Source organism: Haliotis cracherodii, unplaced genomic scaffold, assembly GCF_022045235.1.
Source record: "Haliotis cracherodii isolate W230 unplaced genomic scaffold, xgHalCrac1.p SCAF_14, whole genome shotgun sequence".
Lineage (NCBI taxonomy): Eukaryota > Metazoa > Mollusca > Gastropoda > Lepetellida > Haliotidae > Haliotis > Haliotis cracherodii.
The window spans coordinates 8,174,465-8,185,567 of NW_027266269.1; positions in this window are offsets into that span (position 1 = coordinate 8,174,465).

The window sequence follows — 11,103 nt, forward strand, 5'->3', positions numbered from 1 at the left end:
CTTTTTTAAGTTATTAATCCGACTTTAGTTTGGTCATCGAAGACACTCGGGTTTTAATTTAAATGAAAATTTTAAAAACTCAATGCATATCAATGTTATCATTCCGTTGAATATGTGTTTCCTTTTTAACGCTGCGCTCGAGCAATGATGTGAGTGAGTTGGGGTTAACGCCGCTTTTAACAGTATTCCAGTTATATCGCAGCGTGTCAGCTTAATGTGGGAAGAAAGCCCCAAGTGATGCAGGTCTTAGACGTGAAACCCACGAGCACGGGTATGGTGCTGACAAACCTAGAAACATAATCGGGTCGAACCGGGATTCGAAGCCACAATCATGGGTTTCTGGCGTGCCCAAGGGACGCAACTCTGCACAGCGAATTGCGGCACCTTAGACGACTGGGCCACCCGTGCCCCCTCGAGCAATGACGGCGGCCTGGAAATAATAAATTGTTGGTCAGACAATGCAATGATTGATATAATAAGCAATGATCCACGACTTCGGGGTACGAGGAGACGCAATCGCCGAGCCCGACCACCCGATCCATTTGCCCACCTGACCCGTAAAGATCCGGGGTAGAACAGCAACCCGTACTTGCCCTAAAAGGCGACTATGCTTGTCGTACGAGGCGACTAACGGGCTCGTGTGGTCAATCTCGGTGGGTTGATGCATGTCATCGTATCCACATTTTGAAGATCGATGCACATGATATCAATCACTGGATTGTCGGGTCCAGACTCGATCATGTTCAGACCGCTGTCATAGTGAGGAGTCTGGCATAAAAGTGAGTGAGTGAGTGAGTATGGTTTTACGCCGCTTTTAGCAATATTCCAGCAATATCACGGCGGGGAATGGAAATGGGCTTCACACATTGTACCCGTGTCGGGAATCGAACCCGGGTCTTCGGCGTGACGAGCGAATGCTTTAACCACTAGGCTACCCGACCGCCCCTCTGGCATAAAACAACAAACAGACAAATACAGCAAAAGGACCGCCTCCGTGGTCTAGTGGTAGAGCATCCGCCCGGAGAGCGAAAGGTCTGGGGTTCCCGGCCGCGTCATAACAAAAGACGTTAAAAGATGGTACTTGTTGTTACCCTGTCTGGCGCTCGGCATTAAGGGGATAAAACAAGGAGTGGTCGGCTCGGAGTCAGTTTACTGTGCCTGAGTGGGGTATTCATGTTAAACTGCGGCATGGTATCTCAGTGAGCTAGCACTATAAATCGGCATCAGTCCGGACTAGTACAAGCAGCCACACATAGTATATTAGACTGTTCTTTTGATAATGAAAGCAATTATCCCTTTTAGGGCTGGGACGGGTAACTCGGGTACTCGGGTCGGGTGGGTACTGAGTAGGACCCGGGTACCCACAGGACTACCCTGACCCGTGGTTAGTCACGTGATATATTGTTTCATGACAAAAAAATCACCATATAACTGCATGGTTCCACGACAATTTTAAGTCTCTAATGTTCGCATTTCTTCATGACTATGAATACATTCCTTCTGACTTATATATGTTTGAACAAAGCTAAAACGTCAGTCAATTTCAGTGTATGCATGACCACAATGTTTTATACGTGTATCTAAATACATTTTGCCAGGGCTACTGTCAAACTATTCCCAATTGGACATTTTATACCTATCTCTTGACACCAACAGCGGGTACCCGGGTAGGATCGAGTAATAGGAGTGTTGGTACCCGGGTAGTAAATTTGGAATCGTACCAGCCCTAATATCTTTAGTATATCCAGATTCTGACTCGATCGCCGAATGACAAAGGCGTCGCCATGTTTGTTATTTAACACTGAAAGTAGTCCCTACTTGACCTTTGATATTTGCATCTCTATCAGCATTTGACCCCTACGGATATCGGGTTTATCCGTTGGCTTTATCCTTCCGAGAAACCTACCCATTATATGATTAAAATAATTATATGTCTTATTGTTTGTTTAACGCCGCACTCAGCAACCTACCAGCTATATGACAGAGGTCCGTAAATAATCGAGTCTGGACAAGACAATACCGTGATTGACCTCATGAGCTACGATCTACTCAGTTGGAAACGATGACATGCATCAACCAAGTCAGCGAGCCTGACACCCAATCACTGAAGACCGGAACTATGCTTGTTGTAAGAGGCAACTAATGGGATCGGGTAGTCAGGCTCGCTGACTTGGTTGATGCAAGTCATCGTATCCCAAATGCGTGGATCGATGTTCTACTACTGCTTGAGCATATAAAGTAATAATAAATTCTGATCGACAACCCTAGACTCAACCCATGCCGCTTCACTCAATGTATTTACCGACACCAAAGAGTTCGCGTTCATTTAGTTATGGTTGAACGGAGAAACATACTGTATTTTCAATGTAGAGCAAGGTTACCTGTAGAATTAACCGCGCTAAATTAAACATTTGAAACCTCACGTTGTGCGTTCGGTTTCAAATTCAATTGAGCACCGTTAAATCTACAGATGTCCCATCTGTACATCAAAAACACAGTATGTTTATCTCCTGAACAAATAAACAAATAAACAAACATTCTGATGCATATTGAGTATGAACAGGCCGCCACGAAATGGCTGGCTATGGACTGAGGCGTAAACAGAAAAATCACAACAATTCTTTTTATTTCACGAGTTGGAATATAATGTATAACAGTAACAGGACACTTTCAATGCGTGGAAGAACAGTATCAATACCTACATCGGTAGACTATTCTTCATTCAGAAGAATCAGGTAACATCAAAGACTTTGCCAGCAATAGGCATATGCAAAACAACAGAATTCGTTATAGAAATAAAGGGAAGACATATAAGCCCGTCTCTATCTCAATCAGGGGGCACGGGTGACTCAGTCGTCTAAGGCGCCGCGATTCGCTGTGCAGAGTTGCGTCCCTTTGACACGCCAGAAACCTATGATTGTGATCGAATTCCGGTTCACCCCGATTATGTTTCTAGGTTTGTCAGCACCCGTGCTCGTGGGTTTCGCCAAAGTGGTAAACGCCTGAGACCTGCATCACTTCGGGCTTTCCTCCCACATTAAGCTGACATGTCGTGATATAACTTGAATATTGTTTAAAGCGGCGTTAAACCCAACTCACTCACTCACTATCTCAATCATCACGGAACATGCATATACTAGTGTATACTGTATTACACCACGGCTTCATAGCTTGCCTGGTCGTCAATGGCGACGCAATTCTCTATACAGAGTTGCTTCCCTTAGGCGTTCCCGAACATATGATTGAATGTTCGAATCCCGATTTTTCCAAAATTATGTTTTTGTATGTACTCGCGCTGGTGGTTTTAACAAAGCGGAAAACGTCTCAGGGCAACATCACTTCGGGTTCCCCTCCCACATGAAGCAGACACGCCGTTACTTGACAAATACTGTTGAAATCGGCGTTAAACAAATCTCACTCTGTAATACCAGATTGAAAAATAGCTCAATTTTCCGTTTTGGTTTTCGTAGGACTTCAGCATTAGTACTGTGAGACACAGACTAGGCCTTACACGTCGCAACAAGTGGACATTCGAGCTCAGATCATCGGTGTGACCAATGTACAAGAGGCTCCATAGTGTGAGCGAGAGAGTGAAGTTTTACGCCGCTTTTTTCAATATTCCAGCAATATCACGTCGGGGGACACCAGCAATGGGCTTCACACATTGTACCCATATTGGGAATCGAACCCTGGTCTTCGGCGTGACGAGCGAACGCTACAGAGAACCATGTGAAAAACAGTGAAAGTACAAAACGTCACTACATTTTAGGTTGGATACATGACCAGTAATTCTTGAAGCATCAAGGAATGTTATAGATGACGGAGGAACATGTATAGAGATCTAGTGTGTGTTTTTTTGTTAAACGCCGCACTCAGCAATATTCCAGCTATATGACAGAGGTTTGTAAATAATCGAGTCTTAACCAGGCAATCAAGGGACATCATGAGCATCGATCCAGCAATTGGGATCGATGACATGCATGAATCAAGTCAGTGAGCCTGACCACCCATTCACGTTTGTCGCCTCTTACGACAAGCGTAGTCGTCTGTTACGGTAAACATGGGTTGCTGAAGACCTATTCTACCCCGGATCTTCAAGGATCAAATAATTATATGTAGAATTAGAGGCTAGAAGCATTGGTTGCTGAGTGTAGTTTGGTTGTACGCCGCTTTTATTTTAGCAATATCCCAGCAATACCACGGCGGGGGACACCAGAAATGGGCTTCACACATTGTACCAATGTCGGAATCGAACCCGAGTCTTCGGCGTGACGAGCGAACGCTTTAACCACTAGGCTACCCCACCGACCCCATGGGTTGATGAAGACCTATTCTTACTCGGATCTTCTCGGGCCTTGAGATCTATCAAATATACGTGTTCTGCCACACCCTTTCCAGGAACCAACGACCATCATCGTCCGTCACAGGAAGAACATACAAATTAAAACATTACTTTTCCAAAATATGTGCGTATTCAGCAGTGAGTAAGATGTGCGCAGCTTTAAACAGTATTTCATTGTATCACTGAAAAAACATCAGGGCAAATCTGGGATTCGAACCTCAACGCAACTCTGCACAATGAATTCCGGTACATTTGACCAACTGGCCATGAGTGCCAACAAGAGTATTCACTGCAACTGTCTTGTAACCATGGTAACTGTCGCAATGACAAACACCAGGGTGAGAGTCATAGATTGAACTCCAACACCTGCAAACAGTAGATATAATGTAAGAAATTATAATAACGGAATTTATATCACCATGTCATTGTTAAATACTGACAACGTTATATTTAAATGAACTTCTGAGAATCCTGTTTCTCTAACAGGGGTCGTTGGCTTTATCATAGGTATTAAATTTAGTTCAGTTTACTCAGCTTATTATATAGGTCATTATATCTGAATATCGAGAACTCGGAAATTATAAGAAATAATTACTTGACACACCCGTTACCGTGCTGGTGCACACGTGCAGACAATTCTTTTTGTGTGCCAGGAACCGAACGTTGTTTTTTGTTGTTTTTGTCTGGGTTTTTTTGTTTTTGTTTTGTTTTGTGTTTGTTTTTGTTTTGTTTGGTGTTTTTGTTGTTGTTTTTTTGTTTTGTTTTGTTTGTTTGTTGTTGTTTATTATTATTTTTTTTAATTTTTTTTTTTTTTTTTTGGGGGGGGGGGGGGGGGGGTTGGGGAGGGGGATACCAGGTGTTACGCAGCCACCATCGACACCACAGCTGGCCAACGTGTTCACTATTCAACAATCGAGGGATTGAATTAATGAGCATCGATCTTCACAATTTATGAGCAGCCATGCATGCCGTCGGAGTATGAGTGAGTGAGTGAGTGAGTTTTGAACATTATTCCAGTTATATCACGGCGTGACAGCTTAATGTGGGAGGACAGCCCGAAGTGATGCAGGTCTCAGATGTTTACCACTTCGGTGAAACCCACGAGCACGGGAATGGTGCTGACAAACCAAGAAACATAATGGGGACGAACCGGGATTCGAACCCACAAGGAAGGCAACTCTGCACAGTGAATTGGGGCGCCTCAGACGACTTGGCTCCTACGGGACCATCCACCCCTCCCGGTCGGAGTATAATGGCACACCATTCACCAAGTCACCAAGCCTGGCCACCCCGTCCTGTTCGTCGCCCTTACACACAGCGTTGGACGAGTTCTTGCCTTTAATCCCCATGGGGACTCAGTTATATTAAGGTGTTGTATGCCAGTTAGCGACTTTGGCTGATAACGAAGTTGGTTGCCAAGGCAACCTTCCACCCATCTTCTCGAGGCAAGAGAGTTAACCGACTTTAAAAGTCCAGTTTCCACCCTTGCCGAACTTGGCTGGAATTCCTGGGCTCGATCGTAGCGCCACCAGTGGTTATTACGAGTTATGTCCCTTCTGAGCCTTTCCTATGGACCAATCAGATTCCACCTCCCGTATCACATGTATTTGTTTCAAACAAAATGGCGCCACCCAGTCAAGACGATCTGATCGATAATCGCGCAGTGCATCAAATCACATGAGTACTTTGATCAAAAACATGAAATGACCTGGAAAATTTCTGTTGACAACACGTTGGCTGTGCACATGCTTTACGAATCCTGCAAGCGACCGAAATCTGCATGACTCGTTAGTCCAGCCAAAATGTAACTCCATAATACCAGTCTAGTTCGGCAAGGGTGGAAACTGGAATTTTATAGCCAGTTATCTCTCTTGCCTCGGGAAGATGTTTTTGTACAATATTTGTGACAAAGACATCAGGTAGACAGTTTTCAATGAATCAGTTTACTGTATAAGAACAACTACCTGAATGGCACTGCTCGCTTTCCTCGTGTTTGTAGTGGTCAATGAATGAACGGAACTGACTGGCCACGGCACAGGAATCCTTGCTCTCGTCGATGCATTTGTTCACAATCTTTATGTTACTGAAAATACAAAAATTTAAAAGCAAAGTTCCAGTCGCAGTTTGGTCTACTGGGGCGGAATTTACACAACAGCTACACAACCACGTGACACAGCTACACAACCACGTGTGACACAGCTACACAACCACGTGTGACACAGCTACACAACCACGTGACAGCTACACAACCACGTGTGACACACCTACACAACCACGTGTGACACAGCTACACAACCACGTGACACAGCTACACAACCACGTGACAGCTACACAACCACGTGACAGCTACACAACCACGTGTGACACACCTACACAACCACGTGTGACACACCTACACAACCACGTGTGACACAGCTACACAACCACGTGACACAGCTACACAACCACGTGACAGCTACACAACCACGTGACAGCTACACAACCACGTGACAGCTACACAACCACGTGACAGCTACACAACCACGTGATAGCTACACAACCACGTGACAGCTACACAACCACGTGACAGCTACACAACCACGTGACAGCTACACAACCACGTGACAGCTACACAACCACGTGCGACAGCTACACAACCATGTGACAGCTACACAACCATGTGACAGCTACACAACCACGTGACAGCTACACAAGCATGTGACAGCTACACAACCACGTGCGACAGCTACACAATCACGTGCGGGGGCTACACAACCACGTGACAGCAACACAACCACGTGACACAGCTACATAACCACGTGTCATCTATACAACCACGTGGGACACAATTCTCACAAGCATCAGCAGCCTCGACTGTCCCGTGTATCATATCTCCCTTCGCGTATACTTAATATCCTCCAACCATTCGGCACATTTATGTCTTCTTCTGAATTAAGCATATTGTCAAGATTTCTGACCGCCTCCGTGGTCTAGTGGTAGAGCGTCCGCCCGGAGAGCGGAAAGTCCAGACTAGTACAAGCACACACCACACACCAACACACACCCCCACACACACACGTCGCTATATAAGTGCAATAATCTTGGACGCGACGTTAAACCCCATTTCACCGCACCTCATGATTTCTTCCATTCCGGTTCAAACAGCTTTATATTAAACGGACGTCAAATCACGTCTATACATCTACTCTGTGTGTGCGTGTGTGCCAAGACTAATTCCCATACATGCAGAATGTGCGCGTGTCCGTGTCTTGTGGTCCGGGGCGCAGAGACTGACCATCCCCTGTACATCGCATCAACTCCACACACCCAGGAGACGATAACGCTGACAGTCCATCTCCTTCATCTGGATATAGGAAAAGATACCCATATTAACACATTATTACTTTTAAACATGCAGGACATTTCAAAGCATAAACATGTTCAAAGGCTAAAATATAATGTTGTATTTCGAATAGCATTAAAAGGATATTTTTTTTCTTATATTAACACATTATTAAACGGCATCACTTATCTGTGAAATGGGGTTTAACGTCGCGGCCAAGATTGTTGCACTTATATAGCGGTGTGCGTGCACACGTGTTTGTGGTTGCTTGTACTATAGTCCGGAGTAAAGCCGATTTATGGTGCTAGCCTACTGAGATACCATGCCGCAGTTTAACATGAATACCCCACTCAGACACAGTTTACTGTCTCCGAGCCGACCTGTCCATGCTTTAACCCGTTAATGCCGAGCGCCAGACAGGGTAACAACAAGTACCATCTTTTAACGTCTTTTGGTATGACGCGGCCGGGGATCGAACCCATGACCTTCCGCTCTTCGGGCGGACGCTCTACCACTAGACCACGGAGGCGGTCGCCACTTACCCAGCCTTGTGAGGAAATAAGGAAGAATAGCCACGATTCTATCTGAAATTATGAAGACACACCCAATGCTTATGATAAAGAAAGTTAAATTCAATTCAATACCATAAAATTAGGACAAACATTTTCATATCCTGGGGAAAGGGGCCGTTTGTTAGGGAAAGACTATTTTTGCAATTGCATATTCAATAAAAGTGACCAAAAGACGTCTCTGGTAAGAACAGAGTCCATTGTACGATGACGACTATATCATAAATATGTGTTTATGAATCACTACCAAATAATGATGATGCCGATATACACTAAAAAGGTGAGCGTATCCTGCCCTAGCGATGACACCGTCACAAACACATGCAAAGGCAAATCAAGTGTTCGCCCGAAGAAACACGGGAACATATGATTAAGTCAAAAAAGGGAATTGGTTCACACATCAATCGTCACTGAGGCGTTAAATTTGGAAATGTCTACCATAAAACGTTTTGAAAAGCATTACTTAGGCCTTGAAATTTCAAAACTTAAAAAATTATTTTAGGAATGGTGGAGAGGAACGATGTTTGGAACCCTCATTCTGTCAACACATTACATTTCAGTACAACCAGCATGACAATGATCTATATCGGGGTAATTGAGGGTAATTTTTTTTTCCAACATTTTTATTTTTATAACATCCCATCCCATCCCCTCCCGCAATCTAAGCACAGTAGCATACATTCTGACGCCATAACATACTTACGGTGAACAAAACAGATGTGGAATTGGTTTATGGTTGGTTGGTTTGTTGTTTAACGCCGCACTCAGCAATATTCCAGCTATATGACGGCGGTCTGTAAATAATCGAATCTGGACCAGACAATCCAGTGATTAATATCATGAGCTTCGATCCACGCAATTGGGATACCATGACATGCATCAACCAAGTAAGCGAGCCTGACCACCCGATCCCGTTAGTCGCCTTTTACGGCAAGCATGGGTTGCTGAAGACCTATTCTACCCCGGAATCTTCACGGGTCGGAATTGGTTTTTAACGATGTTTTACCAGTAGAAGATCCATACAGTGGTTATAGTAACGCTCACCGGAATTACAGAGTTTTTCCACTTTTTGTTTTTGAGATGTGAAGAAAGTTCGTATTGACTTCGGGACGCCGCACGACAATAAGGCAGCGTCAATACACTTGAAGACAGACCCAACAACACTGCAACATTCAACAATGTTTATAATTTCAAGTTATGTGCTTCACATTTCAAGTTAAAATATGTGGTGTTTCAAAATGCCAATGATCGGGCAGACTTTCGAAAATACTTTGTTTTCTGAGGGTTTTCTTGGCATGTTTATATGTAGAGTCCTACTGAACGTTGGGTCATGCAGCTAACAAAGTCACGTTTGAGTGAGTGAGTGAGTGAATTGGGTTTTACGCCGCGTTTAACAGTATTCCAGTTATATCACGGCGTATCAGCTTAATGTGGAAGGAAAGCCCGAAGTGATGCAGGTCTCAGACGTTTACCACTTCGGTGAAACCCAAGAGCACGGGTATGGTGCTGACAAACCTAGAAACATAATCGGGGCGAACCGGGATTCGAACAACACTCATAGGTTTCTGCCGTGCCCATTTGATCACGATCCGGTCCAAATACATGTGTATTGTTAAAACCTATTTGTAATAATGAATATAATACACAATCATTGCATCATGTACATCTTCTTGGAGCACGGGATTTAACTGACTTTAAAAGTGAAAACCCACGAGCACGGGTATGGTGCTGACAAACCAAGAAACATAATCGGGGCGAACCGGGACTCGAACCCACAATCATGGGTTTCTGGCGTGTACAAGGGACGCAACTCTGCACAGCGAATCGCCACCCGTGCCCCCTACACCTACAGAGAATCGACATGGGTGATGTAATGGCATGTTTTGGGACTTTTCCACGGAAGTAGTTTTATTGCCCCTTCAGCTGTTTCAAATGAGGTCAGGGCGGTGATGTATACTAGCGGTTAAAGCGTTCACGTCGACGACCCAGGCCCGATGTTCACGTGGGTAGAAAGTGTGAAGCCCATATCTGGTTTCCCTGCCGTGACATTGCTGGAATATTCTTCTAGCGGCAGAAAAACAATACTCACTCGATTCCAGCTGTAACAAATGCTTTGTATGTTTGTTGTTTAACGCCGCATTCAGCAATATTCCAGCTATATGGCGGCGGTCTGTAAAATAATTGAGTCTGGACCAGACAATCCAGTGATTGACATCATGAGCATAGATCTACGCAATTGGGATCGATGACATATGTCAACCAAGTCAGCGAGCCTGACCACCCGAACCCGTTAGTCGCCTCTTACGACAAGCATAGTCGCCTTTTACGGCAAGCATGGGTTGCTGAAGACCTACTCTACCCCGGAATCTTCACGGGTCTGTAACAAATGCAGTTAAACCGGCGACACAATCAGGGGAATGTGAAGGATAAAGAGGTGAGGTGAAATGGGGTTTATTGCACTTATATAGCGACGTGCATGTACGTGTGTGGCTGCTTGTACTAGTCCGGACTAATGCCGATTTATAGTGCTAGCTCACTGAGATACCATGCCGCAGTTTAACATGAATACCCCACTCAGACACAGTATACTGACTCCGAGCCGACCAGTCCTTGTTTTAGCCCCCTAATGCCGAGCGCCAGACAGGGTAACAACAAGTACCATCTTTTAACGTCTTTTGGTATGACGCGGCCGGGAATCGAACCCCGGACCTTCCGCTCTCCGGGTGGACGCTCTACCATTAGACCACGGAGGAGGTCTGAAGGATAAAGACTTCAGGTGAAGTATTTATGCAGATCGCTGACTTACCTGCACGTGTCAGCTCCATTGAATGGGGATATGTTCAGAGGCACGCAACTTGCAAAAGCCGAGC